The sequence below is a fragment of the Crocodylus siamensis genome, chromosome 6 (genome assembly GCF_052110815.1).
Source record: "Crocodylus siamensis isolate JL-2025a chromosome 6, ASM5211081v1, whole genome shotgun sequence".
Lineage (NCBI taxonomy): Eukaryota > Metazoa > Chordata > Crocodylia > Crocodylidae > Crocodylus > Crocodylus siamensis.
The window spans coordinates 93,128,204-93,154,981 of NC_143400.1; the positions used below are offsets into that span (position 1 = coordinate 93,128,204).

At 49.6% G+C, this 26,778-nt stretch overlaps 1 pseudogene across 1 annotated transcript in view; it reads left to right on the forward strand.

The window, feature by feature from the left end:
- The window catches only part of LOC149863197 (cytochrome P450 2J4-like), a 49,512-nt pseudogene extending 36,529 nt beyond the window's left edge, over positions 1-12,983 (forward strand). Inside the window, exons 6-8 of the transcript XR_016443195.1 lie at positions 7,700-7,887; positions 10,128-10,269; positions 12,294-12,983. The product of XR_016443195.1 is annotated as a cytochrome P450 2J4-like (transcript). The remainder of the gene's footprint in view (positions 1-7,699; positions 7,888-10,127; positions 10,270-12,293) is intronic.
- The last annotated feature ends 13,795 nt before the right edge of the window (positions 12,984-26,778 follow it).

Sequence of the window (26,778 nt, forward strand, 5' to 3'; positions counted from 1 at the left end):
GTCATGCTGATGAGTCCCAGATCCCTCAGCCTCTCCTCGTATGCATGAATGCCACGTGCCTCTGGAGGCTGGGGGGGCACGGCGAGCTCCTGCTGGTGGTGGCAGCACTGTCAGTGCAGGAGTGTGGCAGCAGCAAGCTCCCATAGGTGGTCACTGCACTGTTGTCATCGGGGGGCGACCACCCGCAGACACCGCCAGAAGCGTTGGCAGCAGCCAGCGGTGATTGGGATCCACCTGCAGATGCCGCCGGCGGTGTCGGCAGTGAAGGGGGGAGGCGGTGAGCAGCGACCACCCACAGCAGACTGCTTGTAGCGCTTTTTGTAGGGGGTGCACTCCCGATCTCAGGGGTGCATGTGGACCTGCATGCACCCCCTACGTGTCGCCAATGCTTGTATGGCTTGCCGTTCAAGTCTGATCATACGGGTGGCTCTTCTCTGGACTCTCTCAAGATTTACCACATCCTTGTTAAAGTGCGGCACCCAGAACTGGACGCAGTGCTCCAGCTGCAGCCTCACCAATACCGAGTAGAGTGGAAGAATCGTTTCTTTGGTTTTGCTGGGGATGTAACAATTGATGCATGCCAGGGTGTTGTTAGTCCTGCTGGCTACAGTGTTGCACGGCTGGCTCATGTTCATACTGCGGTCTGTTATTACCCCCAGGTCCCTTTCATTCGTGGTGCTGGTCAGGTTGGCACTGCCAAGCCTGAAGGTGTGCAGGGAATTGTTTGTCCCCAGATGGAGCACTTTACATTTCTCGACGTTGAACTTCATCTGGTTCTCATCCGCCCAACTTGCTAGTCTGTCCAGGTCTGCCTGTGTCTGTAGCCTGTCTTTAAGCATGCCCACGCTTCCCCAAAACTTGGTGTCGTCCATGAGCTTGGCCAATGAGCTCTTCACCCCCACATCCAAATCACTGATGAAGATGTTGACTAGCACTGGACCAAGCACCAACCTCTGTGGGCCACTTCTCGCCAAGATGACACAGATCCGTTCATTAGCACTCTCTAGGTCCTGCCTCGTAGCCAGCTTCCTACCCACCTGACAGTCTTGCAGTTAAGCCCACAGCCTTCCAATTGTCTCATGAGAACCGTGTGGGATACCAGACTGAAAGCTTTTTATAAGTAGAGGTATATAATATCAACCTTCTCTCTCTTACAGGTGGCGAGTCATCTGGTCAGACGAGAATAGGATGGGTTTCAACACAGACAAGTGCAAGGTGATGCACCTCAGGAGGAACAACTGGCACCAGTACCTACAGGTTGGGGAACTCCCCTCTTGTCAGCACGGAGGCGGAAAGGGATCTGGGGGTCATCATTGACTCCAAGATGAACATGGGCCGGCAGTGTGGGGACGCAGTCAGGAGGGCCAACCGCACCTTGTCATGCATCTCGAGCAGGTCCAAGGAGGTGATCCTCCCCCTCTATGCGGCACTGGTCAGGCTGCAGCTGGAGTACAGCATCCAGTTCTGGGCGCCGCACTTCAAGAGGGATGTCGACAGCATGGAGAGGGTCCAGAGGAGGCCACTCGCATGATCAGGGGACAACAGGGCAGGCCCTATGAGGACAGGCTGCAGGACCTGAACCTGTTCAGCCTCCAAAAGAGAAGGCTGAGGGGGATCTAGTGGCCTGTTACAGACTAGTCAGGGGGGACCAGCAGGCATTGGGGGAGTCACTGTTTCCCTGAGCACCGCCAGGAGTGACCAGGAATAACGGTCACAAGCTGGCAGAGGGTAGGTTTAGGTTAGATATCAGGAGGCGCCACTTCACGGTCAGGGCAGCTAGGGTCTGGGACCAACTTCCAAGAGAAGTGGTGCAGGCTCCTACCCTGGGGGTTTTTAAGAGGAGGTTGGATGAACACCTTGCTGGGGTCATTTGACCTCAGTATTCCTTCCTGCCGTGGTAGGGGGTCGGACTAGATGATCTGCTCAGGTCCCTTCCGACCCTAGAAACTATGAAACTGTGGTCCTAAAAGGAGAGGTGGTTAGTAAGGTAAGACTTGCCCATGATGAAGCCGTACTGGCTGTCATTCAGAATCCTACCTTCTGCAAGCCTATTGCACGTAGACTCCTGAATGAATTTTTCCAGGATTTTCCCTGGGGTAGAAGTTAGGCTAATTGGCTATAGTTACCCAGGTCTTCCCTCCTCCCCTCCTTGAAGATGGGCACAACATTAGCCCTCTTCCAGTCCTTAGGGGCCTCCCCACAGCACCACGAGTTTTGGAAGAGATTCTCCAGGGTTTTGGCGATGATGTGGGCCAGCTCCTTGGCACCATTGGATGGAGTTCACCTGGTTCTGCTGACTTATATATGTCCAGTTTCTTTAATTGATCACACACCAGTTCTACAGCAGTAGTAGGAAGGAAGTCATTTGAACCCTGCTCATTCTGTACCCTAACTGGTGCAATTTGCCGCTTGGCCCAGTGAAAGACCAAAGCAAAGTTGTTATTCGAGAGTTCAGTTTTCTCTTGAGTGCTGGTAATCAGCTGTCCTGAATTGTTGAGCAATGGCCCCACACTCCCATTCGTTTTCCTCCTGTTCCCTATGTATTTAAGGAAGGACTTCATGGTGTCCTTGATTGCCATTGGTAATTTTAGTCCAGTTGCCAGCTTAGCTTTTCTAATCTGATCCCTACAAGTGCGGGCCACTGCTATATAATCCTCCCTGGGGGCTGTCCCAGCTTCCATCTCTTTCTTCTTTCTTAAGAGGACCATGATTTGTCTGTTTAGCCAAGAGGGCTTCCCAGCCCTTTTGCTGCCTTTCCCCTGCATGGGAATGGACTTCTTTTGTGCTTCAAGGGTCGGATGGATGCCAGGGGCTGGAGACCAAAGCCCTGAGGTAAGTGGTGAAGCAGGGGACTTGAAGGAAGCACAAGGAGGAAGGGACAACAAGGGAGGTCTCTTCATCCTCCCAAGAAAATAGGGAAATTTGCTAGTTACCTGAGGTGCCTGTACATGAACACATGGAGCCTGGGAAACAAGCAGGAAGAATTGGAAGTCCTTGCACAGTCACAGAGCTATGGCGTGATTGGAGTAACAGAGACTTGGTGGGCGCCCATGTGACTGAAGCACCCTCACGAATGGGTACAAACTGTTCAGGAAGGACAGGCAGAGAAGAAGAGGACAAGGAGTTGCACTTTATGTGAAAGAGCTGTACGAGTGCTCAGAGCTTCAGTATGAAACTAGAGATAGGCCTGTTGAACGTCTCCGGGTTAAGGTAATGGGGAGAGCAACAAGGATGATGTTGTGGTGGGTGGTCCGGTACAGACCACCAGACCAGGAAGATGAGGTAGATGAGGCTTTCTTCATCAATTAGCAGAAGTTCACATTCCCAGGCCCTGGTTCTTATGGGGGACTTTGATCATCCCAACATCAGCTGGGAGAGCAGCACATCAGTGTGCAGGCAATCCAGGAAGTTTTTGGAGAGCACTGGAGAAAACTTCCTTGTACAAGTGTTGGGGAGACCAACTAGGGGCCATGCTCTTCTTGCCCTGCTGCTCGCAAACAGGAAAGAATTGGTGGGGGATGCAGTAGTGAATGGGAACTTGGGCAGCAGTGACCACAAGAAGGATTGAGTTCAGGATCCCAACAAAAGGAAGAAAGGAGAGCAGCAGAGTACGGACCCTGGACTTCTCAAAAGCAGACTTCAAGTCTTTCAGGGAACTGATGTACAGGATCCCCTGGGAGGCCAGTCTGAGTGGGAGAGGAGTCCAGGAGAGCTGGCTGTACTTTAAAGAAACCTTACTGAGGGCACAGGAACAAACCATCCCCATGTGCAGGAAGAATAGCAAACATGGCAGGCAACCAGCCTAGATTAGCAGAGAACACTTCAGGAAGCTCAGAAACAAAAAAGAAGCTCACAAGAAGCGGAAGCTCAGACCAATGACTAGGAAGGAGTATAAAAATATTGCTGAGGCATGCAGGGATGAAGTCAGGAAGGAAAAAATTGGAGTTGCAGCGAGCAAGTGACATGAAGGGTAATGAGAAGGGTTTCTACAAGTATCTCAGCAACAAGAGAAAGGTCAGGGCAAGTGGAGTACCTTCCTGAATGGGGAGGCAATCTAATAACATGATGAGGAAAAGGCAGAAGTACTTGATGCCTTTTTTACTGTGGTCTTCACAGGCAAGGTCAGCTCCCAGATTACTGCACTGGCCAGCACAGTTTGTGGAGGGGTGAGCAGCCCTCAGTGGTCAAAGAACAGGTTAGGGACTATTTAGAGAACCTGGACATGTACAAGTCCGTGGGGCTGGATGCAGTTCATCGGTGGGTGCTGAGGGAGTTGGCTGATGTGATTGCAGAGCTGCTGGCCATTATCTTTGAAAACTCAAGACAACCAGAGGAGGTCCAGGATGATTGGAAAAGGACGAACATATAGTGCCCAACTTTAAGAAAAGGAAGAAAGAGTATTCAGGGAACTACAGACCAGACAGCCTCACCTCAGTCCCTGGAAAAATCATGGAGCAGATCCTCAAGGAATCCATTTCTGAGCACTTGGAAGAGAAGAAAGTGATCAGGAATAGGAAGCATGGATCCACCAGGGGTAAGTCGTGCCTGACCAACCTGATTGCCTTCTATGATGAGAAAACGATCTCTTTGGATGCAGGAAAAGCAGTGAACGTGCTATAGCTTGACTTTAGGAAGGCTTTTGCTACGGTCTCTTACACCATTCTTGCAAGCAAGCTAAGGATGTATGGGATGGATGAATGGATTGTAAGGTGGATAGAAAGCTGGCTGGATTGTTGGGGTCAGTGATCAATAGCTCAAGGTCTAATTGGTAGTGGGTATCAAGTGGAGTCCCCCAAGAGTAGGTCCTGAGCTGGTTTTATTCAATATCTTCATTAACAATCTGGAAGAACGGATGAAGTGTGCCCCCAGCAAGATTTTGGATGACATGAAGCTGGGGGGAGTAGTAGATATTAGGACTATGCAGGGCTTTGGTACCCGATTTGATTCGGAGGAGATTTGGCCCAATGTGGTGGCTGAATGTCTGAATCCCAATGGAATCAGGAGACCAATTAAAAGCTCTGAATCAAATCAGAAGCCTCCAAATTAATTTGGAAAAGATTTGGCGTCAATCTGAAGATTCGACCTAGTGTAAACAGGCAGCAGTCCTCACCCTGCTGGACACAGCCACCTCCAGCTGGTAAGTCTGTTGTGCTGGATGGAGGGGGAGGGAAGGGTTGGGGCAGATCAATGCCCTCACAGTGAGGGAGGGATTGGGAATGGGGCTGGGACAAGCTGCCCACCTGGGGAACGGGGACATGGGACTCGAAGGAGTGGGTCCCGCCACTGTGAGCCACCGGTCCAGGAGGGCATGGGAGTGGGCATGTGCCCCTGGATCTGTGCAGGGTGGGCTGGGCCAGCTGTGCTCTGGGAGACTAGCCCCACTCCATGGGGGAGGTGGATCCAAGGTTGTGCTCTGGGCAGCCAGCCCCAGCCACAACCTGGAGCACAGCCCTGGCTCCGCCTGCCCTGCAGAGTGCAGTGGAGCAGGGACTAGGGCGGGCTGCAGCCACCCTAAAATTCCCATAGCCCCTGCTGCTGGCCTCTCTCTGAGCTGGGTGCACCCACTCACCCCCATGCCCTGCCACAGCTTGCCCAGCTGGGGCTTGCTTGGGGGGTGTGGGGAGGCTGGGTAAGCAGCAGGAGGGCACAGCTCCTACTCCCATCACCTTCTGTTCCTGTCCAAAGTGCAGCCTGGCCCAGCCTGCCCCGCGCATATCTGGGGGCACATGCCTGCACCCATGCCCTCCCAGACTGGCGGCACAGAGTGGTGCATAGTGGCAAGGGCCCCCCCTCCCTGAGTCCCACACCCCGCCGCCCTGGCTGTGCATCTTGTCCCAGCCCCAGCCTCAATCCCTCCCTCGCTGTGGGGGTGTTGATTTGCACCCCCATGCCCCTTCCCTCCCCCTCTGCCCACCACAACAGACTTATCAGCTGGAGGCTGCTGTGTTCAGCATGGTGAGGACTCTTGCCTGTTTAGTATATGGCTGAATCTCTTAATCAGCGCTGAATCTTCAGATCTGAATTGGCTGAATCGAATTGGCCAAATTCAAATCCGAAGCAAATACTTGTTGCTTCACACAGGCCTTGTAGATATGCTGGAGGGTAGGGCTAGGATTCAGGGAGGCATTGAAAAATTGGAGGATTGGGCCAAAAGAAATCTCCTGAAATTCAAGGATAAGTGCAAAGTCCTGCACTTAGGACAGAAGAATCCCATGCACTGGTCCAAGCTGGGGACCAACTGGCTAAGCAGCAGCTCTGCAGAAAAGGACCTTGGGGTTACAGCAGACAATAAACTGGATAGGAGTGAACAGGATCTGGCCTGTGGAACCATATGATCTGGTCCATGGGTCGCTGGACCAACCCCATGTGCTGGGCTGCACGTGGCATAGGTAGGTGGTCCAGGCCATATATTGCATGTGGTGTCCTGCTGCTGGTGTGGATCAGTCCATGCTAGAGCCAGCACACACGGGTAGTCTAGCAGGGCACTGCATGCATATGTTGGCTCCTGGGCTCGCTGTGCAGTGGCATGCTAGGCTGGTATGGAGCGTGCGTAGCCTGGGGAGTCCCGGCTGGACCCAGGGCTTTCCTGAGTGGGGGCTGCAGACGGTACCCTGGCATGATCCCCTGTTCTGCCTTCAGCATCAGGTCCAGTTTGCATGCCATGGGAAGCGCATGCCATGGGAAGCACATGCCCTGTGCACAGCAAGCCCTGGGACTGGTATATGCTGTGTCCAATGCTTGGGCTGCACCCAGTACTGTGGGCGCTGCACAGACTGTCCCCACGGGGCTGGAGGAGTTTGATACTGTTGCTATATACCTAATGTACCATAATTATGGTCACCATAATTATGGTAACTACAGAGATTAGTTACTAAAGCCACAGTTGCTTTTTAATCATCAGTTGATTGTTGAATAAATAAAGTGTTATGGGATAATAAGTCTTTGCTATGTTGCAGTAGGTTTTAGATAATACGCTTATGCCATCACAATATGTTCAGGCAATCAAGGTTTTCCAGTGCTGAAATGCAACTCTTGCAGTCCAGGTGTTGACTGTGTCATCACACTGTATCCTGCTGGAGGGAGGAATTCTTCATGGTGTTAATCAAGTAATCTCTTAATAAAAATGTATTTCATTTCATGTACAGGCTAACTATAACCACGATACAGCTGAGAAGACATTTACTTTTTGCAAATGATTCTAAAGTCTTCTCTATGAAATGTAGTAGTAGCAATAATTTTTTAAAAAACCTCAGAGGGTCATATGTGACAACTACACTGGGGTGGAGAACATTTCTTAATTGTAATATTAAATTACTCTCTTAATAAGCAGTTACTGTTGTATTCCCAGTTCTCGCCCAAGATCCAAATATAAACCCACAAAATGACATGATCCCAACTCAGCCCTGCCTGATGGGACTGGGGAGGTAGGAAGTCTTAAACGTCCTGCTTGTGTCTGTATAAAGGCATTATCTGAACTTCTAACCTACACATTAGTAAAAGGTGAAATTATAAGTATACCTTTGCATGGGAGGTGGAATACATTCTTATCATTTTTTTTTTACTTTTTATAACAATAAGGATTTTGTTTGTGTATGTTCATATTTTATTCTCATCACTATAATAAATTAAAGGGAACTGAAAAGGATGAGTGATAAATACACAGGTGAAGATATATTTAATGTTGAACATTTCTCCTCAGAAAAAGCCCAGCAGGAGCTGGATGCTGTGCTGGGTCCCTTCCATGTAATCTGCTATGAAGATTGCAAGAAACTGCCCTACACAAATGCTGTGATTCATGAGGTCCAGCGCTGCAGTGGAATTGTCTTAATTTAAATTCCCAGGCCAAGTGTGAGGGACACAGATCTGCTGGGGTTTTCAGTCCTAAAGGTACAGAGCCATGAGCTCCTTGGATATGCTCCTCTTGTCTCTCTCCCAAGGGTACTGTGATGTATTTCTTACATTCATTTTTTGAGTTTCTCCCAGTGGCCCTGATTCAGGAAAGCGTCCATATTCAGAAGACAGCACTGAACTACCTCAAAGCATACATAACATAAAAATACTGAAGCTCAGTTGAAACCAGTGGGTCTTAGGATGTGGCCATGCACACATATTAGGTGCTTTAAAAGGGGTGGGGTAGCTGTCTCTTAGAAGTGTGCACAGCGCATGGATCAGAAGGTTACCTCTGCATGAGCCTCTAGCCATAGAAGTTGGCCGGATCACCCTAACACTAACCTGGAATTGAAGTAGTGTTGAAATTGGGAGTGGTTTTGTTGCATTTGTATTGTGACACCATCATGCAGATACATTGTTTGCATTGTAACAGCTTGTATTGATACCCCTTGATAACGATCTGACTGTTATATTCCTTGGGTACATGTTTAGGATTAAACATGCGTAAACGTGTTTTTCCTGAATAAGGATGCACTGAAGTGCTTTGTTACTTGGGGACCTGAATGTTCTTGCCCTACAAATGTTGACAGAGCCCAACAAGAGCTATTGTCCCTGTAGCACAGTGCGCCCTTACAGATGTGCAGGCCTCCACTCTTAACTCACAGCACTTGACATAAAGTGCCATAAGTTAGATCCCCCTTCATCCCCTCCCCCCACCCACAGACATTTCCTTGTTGTGTGGGGGTGGGGGAGGGGAAGGGAATCAAGTCTGCCTATAGGAGCTTAAGGAGCTGCCCCTTTCCCCCACCCCCAGCCCCACCCCCTGACTCCCACCTCCATGGCTGCCTGCAATAAGGGAGCAGGGAGGTGGAGAGAGCTGCTAGCTGGGGTGTGCCTGGCCAGAGCTGGAGGGGAGGAGGAGCCTGGGGCAGAGTGGGGATCCATGAGGCAGGGGGGGAGCTCCCAGCCCCTCCAGCCCAGGCCAAGCAAACCCCAGTCAGCACCTCATTCCCTCTCCTCCCTCCCTTCCCGCTGACAGCCCCAGGGGTACGGCTGGGCTGCATCAGCCTAGCCCCAGTTGTATGACAGATTAACCCTAGGGAACACAGGCGCTCTGAAGTGGAGCGCCTTCATCTGATACCTCATCTGATGAGGGTTAATTGGTAGTACTGCTGGCCACTTTAAAAGCGCTCTGCCTCTGTGCAATTGTGTCACGGCATGACACTAGAACGCTTTCAGAGGGCCGATCATGTGAAAAATGTAACTTCTGTCTCCAGCCAATATTATAAATGACCTCTATGTCTTAAGTCTGAAAAGTTCTGAATTCTGGTCTGTGCCAATGGGAGGTTTGGAAATGACTGTAGAAAACGCACACATTAACCCCAGTATGTTCTGATGTGCTCGTAGTGAGAGGTGTTTCTCATCCTGTCACTAGAGCTGGTCAGAAAGGGGGAAAAGATCACTGTGAGATGTGACATTTCAAAGTTATTTTCATGCCTTTTTTGTCCAAAATGACTTCTCTTCTTTTCTTTCTTAAGAAAAGAAAGAATTTCCTTTGAAAAAATTAAATTTTTGGTTTCTCATTTTCCACCTTTTTTGTTTTTCTGGTGAATTGTGGTATAATACACAATGCATGGGAATTGTTTATTTTTTGTTTTCCATCCATCCTTGTTTGTTCATGTACTTACTTTGCTAGCCTGTAACATTCAAACATTTTCTACTTGACCAACGATAGAGAAAAGCAAAAGAGGAAAAGGAAACTCTTTAACTCTGGTCTCAGAAGTTTTCAGAAGTTGGAGAATTTTTAAAAGCAGTAAAAGGAAAAAAAATAGAATTAGAAGAGTGAACAGAATAAACCCCTAGACCTTATTCATTTTGCTGTGTCCAGCAACAAAGAATCCAGCATCCACAGCAAAAAGAAATACGCAGGGGAAGAAAGTGTGGGGGTGGTAGTGGGTGGGGGGAGAGTAAAAACATGAAGCACCAGATTTTCCAATTTTGAAAAAAAAACCCAAACCCCTGAAAAAACAGAAAAGTTTTTTTAAAAATTGCAGTTTCAAAGCAAGGTCTCACTTAGTGTAAAAATGTTTTAGTAAAGAATTTCAGTGAGCGCTGCATGTGAAGGTCTCTGTGGTGCAGTAAGTTATCACTGAATGCTGTCTGTTTCTGCCTTCACTGATTAATCTGATGGACTGAACTGGTGAAATACAACTGAAGCAACAGCTATTTTTTTGCAGAACACCTTTATTTTAGCAAATATCAACTCTGTTCTTTCAGACCCTGGGCAATGGGAGACACCTGAAGAGTTCAACCCAAACCACTTCCTGGACAAGGATGGGAACTTTGTGAGCAGAGAAGCCTTCTTGCTGTTCTCCACAGGTAAAACATTCAGCTGTAACACCCTTTGAATATAGTTCTTGTGGGTAATTTCCAAGGTTTAAGATACTTAAGGGGGAAAAGTGCAGAAGTGTTATATGGGGCACATGTTAACCCCATCATGGCTCACCAGGAGGGTCAGGACCTTAAGATCCATAGTAGGTAGAGACCTCAGTGGCTGTGGTCCTCCCTGTGGACCAGCCACATGCAACTGCTAGTGGTTTCACAGCCATCTGATGAAAAGGTGAGTCGAAAACCAGGTATCCCACATTCCCATCCCATTCTAGGAGAGGACGGTTCCACACTGGTTTTGAACTCCCTGTCCTGTTCCCTCCCTCTGGCTCCTGCCCTTTTCCTTCCTGCTACCCTGCTCCTCTTGTGCTCCTCTTCTCCCTGCTCAGTGATCTCAGATTTCCCCTTGTCAGGATTTCCCCCTTTTCCCTTTAAGGCTACCTAAGGGCCAGTTGCAGGAGCACTAAGAGTGCAGGAGAGGTGGGACTCCTATACCCCATGAGTAGTAGGTCTCAGACAGGATGGAGCTGAGCATGTCTTGCCCATTTCAGTCTACTGACTCATGCCAGAGCTGGGAATTCACCGGTGAGGCTGCTCTGGATTTGTCCCCAGTGCCAGTTCTCGAACCCTTCATCTCTGCAGGGTTTGTGGTTAAGAGCAGGTGCTGGGGTGAAAACTTCCAGCTCTGGAGCATGTTGGTGGAGTGAGCCCCATCCTCCTGGAGACCGGCTTCTTACACGGTATAGAGAAGCCCAGGTGCTGAGCTCTGGGGGCAAAACATCCCCTGGCTGATGGGAAGGAGAACTGGAGGAACAGTCGCAGCCCCAGAACTGACTGCAGCCAGTGCAGATAGAAACTTGGGTGAACTGTGATTTTCAGAGATTATTAACCTGGCTGTGCTTGGAGGAATTTGTGAGAGGTTGGTAACAACACATTTCTGACCCCTGCCAAAATATCTGGCACAGGAAACTTCATCCGAGTTGTAAAGTTTGTTGTAAAGTTTTAAGCAACTGGAACGAAGTGTCATGATGAGAAATGATAAATACAGGATTTGCTTGTCGGTATTCTTCTTACATAATCAGTGGCGATGCAGGAGCAAAGTATGTAGGTAAGGAGGCCCCCATTGCTCAGTTTTCAGTTGCCTATTACTTCACAAGTTTCAGCTGTTTAGATTGAAAATGTACATCCTTCCTCTGTTTCTAATATGATGTGGGTGGGAGTGGGTGGGAGTCCTAGAGAGACATAACTTATTTTTGCCACACCCTTGAAAATAAATCCAGATTTAGATAAGGTAGTGAGAAGCACTAAGTGCATAGACACCTGCACATGATGCACAACATAAATCTCAAAATTTCAAGCAGGAATTTGTAGTGCCAAAGACATTTGGACCTGTTGTGGTTGTTCTGAGCTGCAATTTCCCAGGGTTTTCCAATCAAACTGAATAAATTTTACTTGGAGATTACTTTCACGTCCTCTTGTATGCATGCAAAATAGCTAAGTCCCTGCTGCAACAGCTGAGTGAGTTGCTTAACAAGTAGCACAGTACATATCTTTATGTTCCCTATCACATATTGAGAAAGCATTAATAAGCAGGATGCACAGGCATGTTAACCTTGGATTTCAATGTGTCATAGGAGAAGAGCCAGCCAGTACAGGGGTGAAATGGAAACAGAGGCAGAACCCAGAGATTCCTGAAGTGTCTCATGGGGAGACAGGTTAGAATAAGAGGGTATTTGATATTCATAGCATCAGCAACTCCTCGAGACTGAAAAGTGTGGCCTGAAATCATACTGAGCAGTTCCTATCACGTGCTGTCTACCTCCTGTAACCACAGACGGGTGAAGGGCGAGGAGAAGTGCAAGAGGACTTACACTTCTGTGTTGATCAGTCAGTCAGTCCTGAGAGAAAATGTCGAGTTGAGCAAAGATGCCTATGGAAAAGCCATGCAGGTTAGAAGGTGGGAGGTAGCTCCAGAAATCCTTGGGTATTTAATGCAGCACTCCTTCCCTCTCCAGGGCACCGTGTGTGTGTGGGGGGGAGCTACTGGCAAGGATGGAGCTCTTCCTCTTTTTATCCAACCTGCTGCGGGCATTCACATTCACCCTGCCGGAGGGAGTGACAGAAGTCAACACAGGTATCGTTTTTGGGAGCACAATGGAACCCCATCCATATAAGCTCTGTGCGATTCCTCGCTAGGCTGCAGCACATCCTGGATCAGGGGAAAAGCCCTTCAGCAAGATTAACTCCTACAGGGAATTTTCTCCTTCCGTGTCTTTTATCCTTTTGCACTTCAAGACCTGAAGTGAGTGTTAGTCTGTCCCACTGAGGGACGTCGTCTCAAGCTATTGCACCCTGAGCAATGCACCTGGAAGCTGCTTCTGCTTCACGATTGCCTTGTTCTCAGAAAGTCTTTATGAATTCTTCTCTAAGAGGGTCCTAATAAAAATAATGAGCAAAGAAGTTTAGAATTTGACTTTGGACCTGGTCAGGACTCTGGTACTGGGAGCTAAAATGTGAGAAGTTGGAAGCCACAATGTCTTATACACAGAAGATGCCTGGGTTGCAAATATAATAAATCTTCCTGTTTAACTATGTGATCTCCAAACACTTGATGGATGAAGCCATGAAGATGTGCACTGTTTCTTTCAATCTTTACCTGGGAATGGGTTGTGGAACCGAGGCAGACTTTAGGCAACTCTGCCCCTGGGGGCACCCTGGGTACATGAGGCAGCGCCACCGCCTGCTGTGCTGATTCCTTTGGTAATGTTGCCAGGTGAAGCAGCGAGGGTTTGGATTGATTTGCCCATTTTCTTCATTCTGTTAGCAATCACCATCAGCTGAAACAGCTCTCTGGTGTGATCTTTCCCCACTGCTGCCTCTCAGCCCAATTCTGGGGCTTGCCCTCTTTGAAGTATATAACAATGTTCAACTAGTCTTGAGTATTTGGGGCTGGCCACTCTAAACAGGCTGGAAGCCTCTTGGATGATTAAAAAGCCCTGGGTCTTTGGAGTGGGAAACAGAGACAAAGGCAGGAGCAAAAAGAAAGGCCTGAGAAACTGACTCCTTTCCCAGGGCCCAGCAGTACTCCTTTCCGGGCCTTGCCCTTTCCAGGTGCCTCCATTTCTTCCTTTCTCAACACTTCTTGGTGCTTCTGGGCAAGTTCTCAGCTGGCGTAGGCATCACACTAGTTATGTTTGTGACTGAGGACTTCCTAAATATTAGTGTAACCTCAGTGCACCCAAGTATGTGCTCCCCTCTCCGAACAGAAGGGATGGGTGGCCAGGCAGGAGTGCTGCAAGAGGGATCTGCGTTACAGGGCCCTCTGCTAAACCCCCTTCCAGGGGCTTCCTCCCCTGTGGGAACTCTTTCCCCGATAGCTCACAGCTTGAATGGGTGATGTGGGGTCCTTGTCACCCCAGCTGGGGTTTCTCTCAGCTAGCACAGTTGCAGGCCTCTGGCTGCTGCAGAGCCTCCAATTCCCTTGCAGCCCTGTGCCCTGCGCCCTGCAGACAATAGGTCTAACAAAAGCCACAAGTATCTGCCTGTCTGCAGTCTCTCCTGTCCCTGTCCAGCTTACCCAAGCAGGGGAGAGAAAACAAGGTACTCAAATATAAAAAACATGGGATTTTGCACCTCTTGATTAATTAATGAGGTCTTCTGGACATTGCCTATCATGTATAAATTGTCATTCATGCCAGGACACATGGTTCTGACAGTCCGGCTTCCCAGCTGGAAGGTTTTAAGGTTTCAAGGTTTCTTTTCTTGTTGTCTGGTACTTGATTTGCCATCTGTTTTTTGATTTTTAGTCTAGCTCCATGCGCCAGATGAGGCAGGCAGACCATGGTAGGTAGCACTTTACTGACGGGGTTGTCTAGCTTAAGGTGGGTGGTAGCTGGCCAGTGGAAAAACTTGGTTCCTCCCACCGACAAAGGTGACCTGTGGCGCTCTATGCCAAGTGAGTTGAACTTGTAACCTATGACTCCCCTCTTCCCTGTGGTGCCCAAGCAAATAGCAAAGATGAAATAACTAGATCCTGTACCAGGAAAATTATAGCAAATGAATAAATTTACCACCCATAGAATCTAATTATTGGGGGTTGTCTTATATTCAGGGTTATCTTTTATATTTGAGTAAATACAATATTTTCCATATGTTATGCACAGATTTCTATAGGTTAAGGATCATATTTTCTCGCATATAACCCACAACTTCCCCCCTCAAAGCAGTTGGTAAAAATGAGAGTGTTCATTTAGAGTTACCATATGTCTGGGTTTTCCTGGACATGTCACGTCCTCTTTTTTGGCCAGCCCCCTGTCCTCATGTCCGGGCATCTTTTTAAAGATGAAAGCAAATGTCTGGGTTTTTGCTTTTCCTCTGCTTTCCTGGGCACTAGCAGCTTGGGACTGCTTGGGGCTGGGAGCAGCAGGCAAGGTGATTGGCTGTCCGGGGTCACATGCTCTGTTGCCCGCAGGCCCTGGCAAGTCAGTGTGTGTACGGGGGGTGGGAAGGGCAGAGGGCTCTGGGTCGGCAGTCAGGGGCACTGGCTGTGCTGCGGGCAGGGGGCTGTGGCTCAGGAGTGAGAGGCACTGGCAGGGCTGGGGGGCAGGGACTTCAGAGTGAGGGGCAGAGGCAGGGCACAGGCCTATCACTGCCCCCCCAATCATATACCCCTCCCTCTCGTGCCCTTCCCCCCACCCACCCACCAGCTCCCAGCCCCCTCCACCCTCCACAGGGGTCCTCTTTTGATCCTGGAAATATGGTAACCCTAGTCATTATATGTGAGAGAGTGATTCCCAGGGATCCAGAAATTTGGTGGTAGGATGGTGATGATAGCAGTGGGAGCTGGCAATTAAGACTGCCATGTTTTGCCCCTTTCTCTTCCCCCGCCCAGTTTCTAGACCCCTGGGGCATTCCCCCTCCACCCTGTGCCAGGTGGGGTGAAACACAGTAGATCTCCCCAGACCCATCCTGCTGGATCCAGCCTGCATGTCGTGTTGGTTTGCAGGCCCCATCTGATAGCTCAGTGTAGGAGTTCTGGTTGCGCTAGTTATAGTTGTGCTAGGTTACAGTTAGCCTAAGCTATAGCTAAGTTAGCTATGGTGCTGAAAAGCAGTGTGGGAGAAAGGTGCCTCCTGACTGCTGGATGACCCCATAGGAAAGAAAGGAAAACAACTACATTAATGAGCAAAGAATACACTGAAACAAAAAGAAAAACTGCAGCTAAAAATTTAAAAATGCAGGAGCGCAAACTTGGTAAGCAAACAAAGATGAACATCTTGACAAAGAGAGGAAAGAGTGGGCAAGAGATGGGGTATGCAAGTATAAGCACAGGAGTTGGGAGACCTGTCCCTCGCAGAGACCTTGGGGAGCGTGACTACCATAGGGTGTCTCTACCAGGCAAGATAAGCTTCACCAAGTTGGACTGACCATTGGTAAGACCAGCTGACGGACTGTCCGATGCTAAGAAACCTTTCGGAGATTTCGACACGGGACATGTATCTGCGTTGTTTTTTCTGTGCCACCTTTGGAATTGGGAAGATGGTTGGTGTCGGCCTGCCAGAGCACACAGGCTGCACCAGCCTGGATATCACAAGTGACAGCAACCTGATACCACTGGAGAAAACCCCCCGCACCCCTCAGACCAGCACTCGCGAGCAGGCTTGGCTCCCTAGATGCTGCTACTCAGAAACGTACCCAAGGTAGGATCGTTTTTTTCTTCGTAGTTTCATAGATGTTAGGGGCTGGGAGGGACCATACAGATCATTGGGTCCAGCCCCCTGCACGCGGACAGTAAAGCCCTTTGGGATCAGATGACCCCAGGAAGATGGGCATCAAGACGCTTTTTGAAGATCGCCAGGGTGGGTGACTACCCCTTCTGAGGGGAGCCTGCGCCAAACTCTTGGCACTCAACTGGTAAAGAAGTTTTTCCTTATGTCCCGTCTGAAGCGATCCTCAATCAGCTTGTGCCCATTATTTCTTGTCCTCCCCTGGGGGGCCTTGGTGAATAGTTGCTTTGATGTAGGCCCTTGATATACTTATAGGCTGCCACCATGACCCCTCTGAGTCTTTTGAGAGTTGGAAGTTGGAGGCACTACTCTTCTCCTCACTGGGCTGACCAGTCCCAAGTCTTTCAGCCTCTCCTCATATGTCCTGGTCTCCAGGCCTCTAATCATGCTGCCACTTAATGATAACGGGGTGTGTGCTGTATTCAGGGCGGGTTATAGGCAGGTTACAGCTGGCTTTGTCTGTCACTTGCAGGCTGCTGAAGAGGCTAGAGGTCTGTGGGTCTGCTAGAGGAGGACAAGGTCTTCCTCTCCCCATGGCCTTATATCAGTAGCAGGTATGGCATTTCTAACATCTCTGAGCTAGAATCAGATACCTAATACTGCATTACTGTGTGTAAATGCAAGGATAGAAATCATGACCAGTGTGGCCTCCCAATTCCAAACACTTCCCTAACAGTCCATTACTCTGCTAATGTTTTTCCATTTGAAAATGAAAACATGCTCAGGCAAGTAGGTCACCAGTTTCACAGATTTCATAGACATTCAGGCTGGAAGGGACCCCGGAGGATCATCGAGTCCAGCCCCCCGCCCCAGAGGCAGGAAGGCAGCAGGTATCACAGGATCCCAGCAAGATAAGCATCCAAATGTGTTTTGACAGCGTTCAAAGTGGGTGCTTGAACTGGCTCCAGCAGCAGTGTATTCCAGACCTTGGGGGCTCGGACAGTGAGAAATACTTTCTTATGTCCAGCCTGAATCAGTCACAGTGGAGTTTGTGACCGTTTGACCTTGTCATCCCTTGGGGGGCTCTGGTGAACAGACGTTCCCCCAGATCCTGGTGGTCACCCCTGATAAGCTTATAGGTGGCCACCAGATCACCCCAAGCCTGCGCTTTTCCAGGCTAAAGGGCCCCATGGCTCTCAGCGTGTTGCCGTAAGGTCTGTTTTCCCGACCTCTGATCATGCACGTGGCTCTTCTCTGGACTCTCTCAAACTTCTCCACATCCTTTTTGAATTGCGGAGCCCAAAACTGGACGCAGTACTCCAGCTGCGGCCTCACCAAGGCTGAGTACAAGGGGAGAATGACGTCCTGGGATTTGCTTGAGAAGCATCTATGGATGCAAGCCAGCATTTTGCTCGCTTTACTAGCCACAGCATCACACTGATGGCTCATGTTCATTTTGTGGTCAATGATGACCCCCAAGTCCCTTTCAGCTGTAGTGCTAACCAGCGTAGCACTGCCAAGCCTATAAGCCTGGTGCAGGTTTTTCTTCCCAAGATGGAGAACCTTGCATTTTTCGGTGTTGAACACCCTCAGGTTCTCATCCGCCCATTTCATGAGTCTGTCCAGATCTTCCTGGATCACTGTCCTGTCCTCAGGTGTGGATGCTTTGCCCCAGAGTTTGGTGTCATCAGCAAACTTGGTCAGTCGCTTCTGACACCAGTGTCCACATCATTGATGACGATGTTAAAAAGTAAAGGCCCTAGGACAGAGCCTTGTGGGACCCCACTGGTCACAGCGCACCACGATGATTGTCTTCCGTCGACCACCACCCTCTGGGTCGTGCCGCAGGGCCAGTTCCCCAGCCAGTGGATCGTGGTGACGTCAAGGCCGCAGTTATCCAATTTAGCCAAGAGGTGATCGTGGGATACCAGATTGAAGGCTTTTTTTAAGTCGAGGTATATGACGTTGATCTCTTCCCCTTTGTCCAGGTGATAGGTCACCTGGTCTTAAAAGGAAATGAGATTGGTCAAGCAAGACCTACCCTCAACGAACCCGTGCTGGGTATCCCTCAGGATATTGCCTTCAGCTAGTCTGTTAAGGATGGCCTGCTTGATAATCGTTTCCAAGACCTTCCCCAGGACAGAGGTCAGGCTGATGGGCCTGTAGTTTGCCAGATCTACTTTCCTCCCTTTCTTGAAGATCGGCACCACATTGGCCCTCTTCCAATCTTCGGGCACTTCACCAGAGCGCCAAGAGCTCTCAATGATCCATGCCGGGGCTGGGCTATGATGATCGCCAGCTCCCTGAGTACCCTTGGGTGTAACCCCTCAGGGCCGGCTGACTTGAAGGTATCCACCCTGTCAAGGTGTTCCTTCATGAGGTCAGCTTCGGTGGAGGGCAAGGAATCTCTCTCGCCCGGGCCTCCCTGTCCCACAGCGGGCAGGACTGTCCCATGGGACTGGTGAAAACCTGACGCAAAGCACCCATTTAGCAAGTTTGCTTTTTCCTGAGCGTCAGTTGTCAGTTGTCCCATCCGGTTTAGCAGGGGTCCAGTGTTACCCTTGCTTTTCGTCCAGCTCCCCACATATCTAAAAAAGGACTTTTTATTGTCCTTGATACTTGTAGCTAGCTGGAGGTATTTCCTGGTTTGCTCTCTGCCTTGGCTTTCCTGGTTTGCTCTCTGCAAGTCCGGAATAAAGCAGAGCACTCCTCCTTGGTGGCTGTTCCAGTCCTCCCTCCTTTGTAGGTCTTCCTTTTCAGATGTAGGAGGTCCACCAGTTCCCTGGAGAGCCAAGGGGGCTGCTGTGCCCTTCTGCTGCCTTTCCTCCGAGACGGGATGGACTTTGCTTGTGCATCCAGGATCACTCCCTTGAGGAGTAACCACTCGTCCTGAACTCCCCTCCCCTCTGGGTTGTGGCCCTTTAGGGCCTCCCTGACAAGTCTATTTAAATTGTCAAAGTCAGCTTTCCTGAAGTCGAGGACTTCTGTATTACTGACTGACTTGCCAGCTTTATGGCAGATGGTGAAGGTGATCAGTTGTGCTACAACTGTCCAGATGTTATTGGGGTCCCGGAACTTGGAGCATCTGACCAACATTTCTTAAAGAGCTGCCTGGTGCTGTCCTTGCCTTGTGCGCTCTCTCCTAGGACCTCACAAGCTGCTGCTGCTTTGCACTGTGGATGTGCGCTCCTTTGCAAGAGAAGAGATCCGAAGCCACAAGAAGAGAGGTGCAGCAGAACCACCACCAGATTTCAGTGATTCCTACATGATTCGGGCTGCCAATGTGTGTCTGTGAAATTGCCATTCAGGTGCAAAATTAAAGTTGTGTGGTGTCACGTGCTGAAACATAGCAGTGAGGCCAAGAGGTAAGGCAGGTCCCCAGAGGGATTGCATATTCTATGGCTATTGAAAACATCCACAGTTACATTAGGTGGGATAAATTAAACAGCATGTTTAAGGGCTGTATAATCTCCTGATTTAGAGCAAAGTAAAACCAGTGTCCAGTGGGGATTAGCAAGACCTGCCTGTTGTGTGAATAGTGCATAAGCACACTTCTTTGGAGCTTCCATGGACAAATCTAGTTGTGGTCACTTCTGGAGACAGGTGTCAGGACCACAGTGGTTGTGACCTAATTCAGTAAAGTGGTTCATATGCTTCTGTGCTGTCCAGCACATCTAGGAGTAAAACTGTAATATTAATTTGGTTTTTGAAATGGCCAGTTTTCCACACGTCGCTGAAATGTCAACTTCCCTGAGGCTTCCCCATGCTTTCTCCCAGAACTTGGCACGGTGGGAGAGAGCCGTCCGATGTTCCCGCTCATCACAGCAGCGGATGTGACTTAAGAGAACACTGGCCACGTCTACAAGAGACACAGTTGTTACTGTGCGGTCATTTCATACTTGCATACACAAGTACGAAATGAGTGCACAGTAACCCGTGTTACTGTGCAGTAGCCTCCCCACAGCTTCTCGATGCTGCTGACTGTGCAGTGCTCGTTATTACTGTGCAGTAGCATCGTGTCATGCTTCATGCCGCGTGACACTACTGTGCAGTAGTAATGAGCTACTCTGCTGCCGGGGTCTCATGGAGATGTGGCTGCTGGCATGCATTGCCCAGAGGTTTTTTTTGGATGATACCATTGCTTGATCCATGAGAAACTTGGATCAAGTCAGACATTAAATGTTGCCTACAATTCCTTGCTTTGCTTTCCGCTCCGGACCACGCTTTTGGGGGCTGTCAAGGATCTTTTTGTACCATTCACTTTTTGTCTTCCCTGACCTTAGTCGGTCTCAGGGTTAAGTTCCTATCCCAGTTACCGAGTCCTGTCCCTCTTGTCCAAGACCTCCTAAGTGTTGTCCAAAGCTCTTTGTGCAGCTCTGTGAGACAGATTATCTATTCCCCTGCTACCACAATCTCGGTAGGTGTTTGGTAGCTTTCCACTCCTCAAGCTCCACCTTTTGGCAAACCAGTTTTGGTTTTCCTGGGCAGGAGCCCTCTTTTCCCCTCCAAGGTAACAAATTGCCTTCCAGATTGAATGACTAGCTCCTAGGCCAGGAGGTTAATGTCGGAAGCCTTGAAAGCAAGGGAGGTGGCTTGCAACAAATACAATTTACAATGCAGTGATATCAGCCAGAGGACTTTTGCTGTACATGAGTTTTCACAGGTTGTTGCACCGTGTTGTTTCTTCACTCAGGTGGCTCCTATTAATTAGTTGTAATTCTTGGTGTATGGTGATTGCTGCTTAGTGTTGAACATTACAACAGTTCGTGCCTCTGTGCCTCACCCTTCCTTATGCCCCAAGGAACTCCTCCGTGAGGGCTCACTTGTCTATCTCCATACCATGTTCTCCTGTGAAGCTGAATCCTTAAGGGCACAAGAAGTCAGGTGATACCATGTACTCTTGAAGTGTGGTTCTCATTGGGACTGTCTTGGTGGCCAGGTGTATGGGGTTCTTCGTTTTTTTTATTGTTTGCCAAAAAATTCAGCGTTGGAAGTGGAGCACCAGGAGTTCTCAGCGCTGAGTATGGGTTCGTAAGGGCAAAGATAAGTCAATGTCAAAGTTGGCCAGTTTGCAACTGGTTTGCATCTTTACTTATACTGTGCTGTTAACCTACCCTGCCCCAGGCAGGCAGGTAGGCATTCTACCGAAATCTATAGTGTTAAAACCATTCTGCCCTATTCTGGGCTTTCTGAGTTCTTTGCTAGAGAAGAATTGCTTCAATATTTTACTGTAGTCAAAATGTGAGTGCAAAATGAGCTGGTATTTTCTGAGGGGTGTCTCAAGTCTATCAAGGGGTGCCTTGAGTGTAGAAAGGTTAAGAGCCACTGCTCTACAGGGACACCTGTAGCCATTAGGGTTGTGCGAAGCTTCGGTCCTTGATTCGATTCAGCGGAGACTTGGCCTGATTCAGTGGCCGAATCCCCGAAACGAATCAAAGGACCCTTTAATCTCCCAATTGAATCAGAGCCCTCCAAATTGATTTGGAATGATTTGGAGATTCAGACATAGACACAGCTTTAAATGTTTTTTCTACATACCTCAAGGTAGCAGGCGGCTTGTGAACGCTATGATGCTGTGGAGTGTCCCGCAGGAGCACCGGGGGCTCCCCAGCATGCTCAGCAGCAGACCCAGAAGGGGTTCAGTTCTGGGTCCACCAGAGAGCACACAGGGCTCCCCCCCGCGTCCCCCTGCCTCAGTGACTGGTGCATCCTGGGTCTGGGGGGGCACCTGGGGTCCCCCTGTGGCCAGTCGCTGAGCCAGGGAGGCATGGGGAAGGGGGCAGCATGCTCCCCAGTGGGCCAGAAGCGGACCAGAAGTATTTCCAGTCCACTTTCGGGTTTGCTGCTAAGCACGTTAGGGGGAGCACACTTCTGTGGGACGCTTCATGCGCACCAGCATCACAGCGATCACGAGCCGCGCTGCTTACCTGAGTTATGTAGAAAAAACATTTAAAGCTGTGTCTGTGGCTGAATTGCTGATTCATCGAATCGGCATCGAATCTTCAGATTCGGATTTGGTCGAATCGAATCAGGGACAGTGATCCGAATCAACAAATTGAATCACTGTCCCCGATTCGGGCCATATCCAAAGCTACGTTGAATATGGCCCGTTTTGCATACCCCTAGTAGCCATGATGCTGCAGTGCAGCATGGGATACATAGCTTGGCAGGGTCTGGCTCATCAGGGAAAATCTGGACCTCAGAAACCTGAATTACATCTTCCAGGAGGCAGGAAACCACAATCAAGAAATACATTTTAGCCACCGAAATAGTTTGAGTCACCTCAACAACCTGATGCACTGTATTGTCTCACATCTACCATGCCCCTGAATGAAATATGCACCTCATTTCTGAAAGGCAAAAAGAAGAAAAAAAGTTGTTTCCTTGAGAGCCTCTGCAGAGGGATTGGAAGTGGGGGGAGGAAGTGAGAAAGTGTCCACAGCCAGCAGTAAGCAGAGCCCTGACTGCAGCATGTGCAGCTTCATGTTGCTTTCCCCTGGCGGAGGCTGAAGTGGGAGACACTGTGGTTACCGTATGTCCTTGATTATAGTGTGCGCTCCAATTTCCAGCAGCTGAATTTTGGTGGGGGGAAAGGTGCACATTGTATCGGCAAAAATACACTAGTTCAGTTCAGGTCAAACTACATTGCAACAGAATATTTTCTTTCATTTTTTCTGAAAGAAAATAAAACATTTCAATCTTTGCCAACCTTTGTTCTGAAACTAACACAGCTCTCCTTTTCAAAATCATTGCAATGCAACATTTGCAACAACTGTATTAATTTTGAATAAAAAATGGCTAAATTCAGCTCTGCTCCTTACAGTGAACAACTAATGAACTGATCCTAATATCCATAAACTTATTCTCTAACTAGTTTGAACCAATTTCACTGGGTAGCTTTACCATTAAAAGTTCACCAAGCTCCTTATACAGTATCCAGGGAAGGAGAACATCAGGTTGGAGACTCTGGGAGCTGCTCTAGCACTAAGTGATCATTAGTAGTAATAATGATGCAGGATCTGCCCTGTGAAGTTTACAGTACAGAAAATGAGACAGTGCAACAGTAAGATGAGATGGATAAGTGGGTGGTGGTGAAACCTGTGCTGTTTTTGGGTAAGCTACTCATGAGCTTAGCAACATTAGATGCGTGGTGAATGTCAGCAGGCAGTGGGCACATCTTTACCTTCATCAGTGTGCTTTAGGTAATGCGTATTAAATTGTGAGGTACTAGTAAAAGGCATTTTAATGCACGTTAGCTAAAGAGTGTGGGGTGCCTATACATGTGCAACATGGCTGCTCCGGTGCTCTCTAATTCCAGTTCACCAGAGCAGACCCAATTAATAGAGTCTGCTGGAGTCTGGAAATGAATGTGCTCCAGCAGCCTCCAGCATCACGTGCATCAGCATCCCCACGCTGAAAAATGGTGACGGGGTGCTTTCAACTAAAAGGGCACAATCACCTCCTCAATTTTGCGTGTGATACTTGTTTCATGCTCCCACAATTGCAGTTGCTTTTCTGGGAGAACATAATGTCATGCGTTGAGTGTGATCCACCCACACCCCCACATCCTTCTCAGCACTGCTACTGCCAAACCAGTTATCCTCCCTTCTGTATGCGTGCCTTTCTTTTCTTTTCTGTGCTGTAACTTGATGAATCTTGGCCATCTCTCTCTCACCCTGAATTTGGGCTCTGGGCGCACAGTACCGCCTCCCACAAGTGATATTCCAGGCTTGGGTGGCCAGTGGTTGTCTCGGCCCGCTCAGGAAGGAGTCCCCTGTTACCTGCCCCCTGCCGCCAGTTCTGCTGCTTATGGGACCCCCGTGGCTAGGGCTGTGTGGCTTCTGGTCAGTGGGGTCCCCTGATCCTTCCCGTCAGAGGAAACATCCCAGGTGTTCGCAGCAGGAAGTGCTGTGCGGAGAACCTACAAGCGATGGTTGGCCTTTCGTGTGTCTGCTCTGTGCTGATGTTCCTTCTTCAAAATGGCACTTAGAAGAGCTTCCTGCTGCTCAGTCTCTCCTGCACAATCCTCTCTGCTGCCTTGGCTTCCTGCACCTGTGCATACAGGTCACAGCTCCTATCAGGTTCTAACCCGGCTCTCACAATAGCTGCTGAATTTGGGAGACGTGGCCCCAGCAACATGATTTCAGGTGTGTGGCCTTCTGGGAGTATTCATTTACAGGGCTAAGCGCTAAGAAAAAAGGGCACATCCACTGCCTGAAGGAGCCTGTACTCCAACTCTAATGCAAGCCCGAGGGACATCAAAAGCAAATCAGGAAGTCAACCTTTGTCCTGGTTTGAGCCTGCTCTCTGAACGAGCATGTAGATAGTAGGGCTGTGCGATGCTTCGGGTGCCTGTTTGACTCTCCGAATCCAAATCAAATCAGGGGACCAGTAAGAAGGTCCAAATAGATTCAAAGCTCTCTGGATCTATTTGGAAAAGATTTGGAGAGCTTTGATGATTCGGGTAGTCCTCGTCCGCTGCAGCAGGGAGCTGGACCCGGGCTGGTAAGTAGGGGGCAGGGGAGGGGGGCTGGAGGAGGGGGCCCTGGGGGGACCCCTGCCAGGCCCCATCCCCTGCCTGCTCCCCCAGAGGAAAAGCCCAGGCTCACCAGCTCCTGCAGTGGCCTCGGGCCTTTGGGGGGCTCATGGAAGAGCCCCTCACACAGTGTGGGGCAGTGGCGGGCAGTGGGGATCACTGCCAGCCAGGCAGGAACCGGTGAATCGTGGGGTGGGGGGGTCTTAAAGGGCCAGAGCTGGGGAGGGTGAGGCAGTCATGGAGGGACTGGGACAGCGAGCCGGAGTCAGGGGGCTTGCGCACAGCCCCCCATACAGCATGGGGTAGGGTGGGGGGCAGTGGGGATCGCCCCCCCGCCCAGCAGCGCCCACTGAGTTGAGGGTTTTTTGTTCAAAGTGCTGGGAGCTAATAAGTGCTAGTGGCTGCCTGTATCATGTTCTCTTCTCCAAGGATAAAGGTAGTGACAGAGCTGTGCTTTGAATGTACGAGCTATGGGAAGGACTAAACTTGGGTCGGGCAGTGGCTGTGAGAGGCAGGGAATCGAGGGAAACTCAGTGAAGAAGGAGCCCAGATGGTGACCCTGCCCCGGAGCAGAGAGACGGGGCATTGTGGGGCCCAGCATGGCGGGAGCTGCCGGTTTGCAAACTGCAGACGAGGCCAGTGCCTGCGGTAGTTTGTGGTCGCGTTGTTCAGGGAAACGAGCCTCGGACCATTCTTTGTAAATTCAGGACTGCGTTAAGGAAAGCCACGATTCACCTAATCTGTTTATCCCCTTCAGCAGAAGCAACTTGTCCAGACCTCAGATAGGAGCTGTGTCCATGCCCCCAAGGACAAGAATATGAATACAGAAAAACTGCCTCTTCCTTTCTCTCCGGTACTTCTTGAGCAAATGGTGGCTTCTTCCAGAAATAAAAGCTCAGCACCTTCCTGGTCTTGGCCCAAGTTACACTGCTGCCACCCTCACAGTAGCAGCAGAAGCTAAACTCTGCTGGAAGAACTGTGGGACCAACAAGGGAGCTGAACATAGGACTTGAGGCAGCCCCAGCAACTAATTCTATGCACAGACAGGCTTGGCTAAGGCACCAGTAAAGTGCTGACAAAGCCTTTTTGGTCATGCAGTTTCTGAAGTTGTGACAGGTGAATAGAAACCTACTTGCTGGCTGGGAGGTGGGTCTGAAATGGGGGAAGTGCTGGGCTGCAACTGCATCCCCCATTGATTCCTTCTGCACTGAAAGCTGAAAACAAACTGCCTGGCAGAGACGGCTGCATTTCAGTTCAGGTGGATGGAGGAAGTCAGTTGACTTCCTGGCTTCTTGTTATCTCTTTGATTTCTGCTGATCTCTTCACTCTGTAGGAGTTAGCCTCCCTTGATCTTCCTCTTATCAAGCTAGCCATCTTGTCTTGCATCTACCCTAGGAAATGTTTTCCTGCTCCCCCCGCCTGTCCAGTGAAGGTGCGCTGCTACCTAGGGACCTGTACTGGTGGCCTGATTGTCACTGATGGCTTTCGCCCTAGGGGATTTGAACGCCCAAGAAATCAGGCAGGGAAGATGGAGCAGAGCTAGAAGCAGGCAGAGCTGTGCACAGACACAGCCGTGACCCCTCCCTGGGTCATTCACTGCGGCAGATGATGGAGGCTGACCCAGTGGTATAGCCAGCATGGGTAATGCCAGTGGTGGCTGGATGAGGGGCTGGTCTCCCTGGGCAGGTGCTGCCAGCAGCTGAAGCAAGTCCCTCCACTGTCCCCAGCTGTTTGCTTCTGTGTGTGCTGACTGGCTGTGCTGGCAGAAAACTATGCCCATGACTCCGAATACATGATGTGCTTTTTCCATCTGAAGATGGGCATGTCTCTCCCCAAAGAAAGTGCAGCAGGAGCTGGATGCTGTTCTGGGGTCTCCCCAATTAATCTGCTATGATGATTGGAAGAAAGTGCCCTACACAAATACTGTGATATACCAGATCCAGTGCTTCTGCAGTATAATTTCAGTTGGGATTCCCAGAATATGTAGCATTTTAGAGGGGTGTGGTGTGGTGAAGATTACTCCTTACTGGGGAATGGGGCTTGACAGAGAGAGGTTTTCACATAGGATCTGGGTTTGTTCCTATTGTGCCACATGGGAATTATCTGTCAGGCCAGCTCCCAGACTGCCTCTGCAGATGCCAGACTCCCTGTGCTTTCTGTATTTCTATGACTCTAAGGTACATCAATTTAAAAATTTGGTAACTGTGATAACAAGCTAATAAATTCATGCAAATTTAG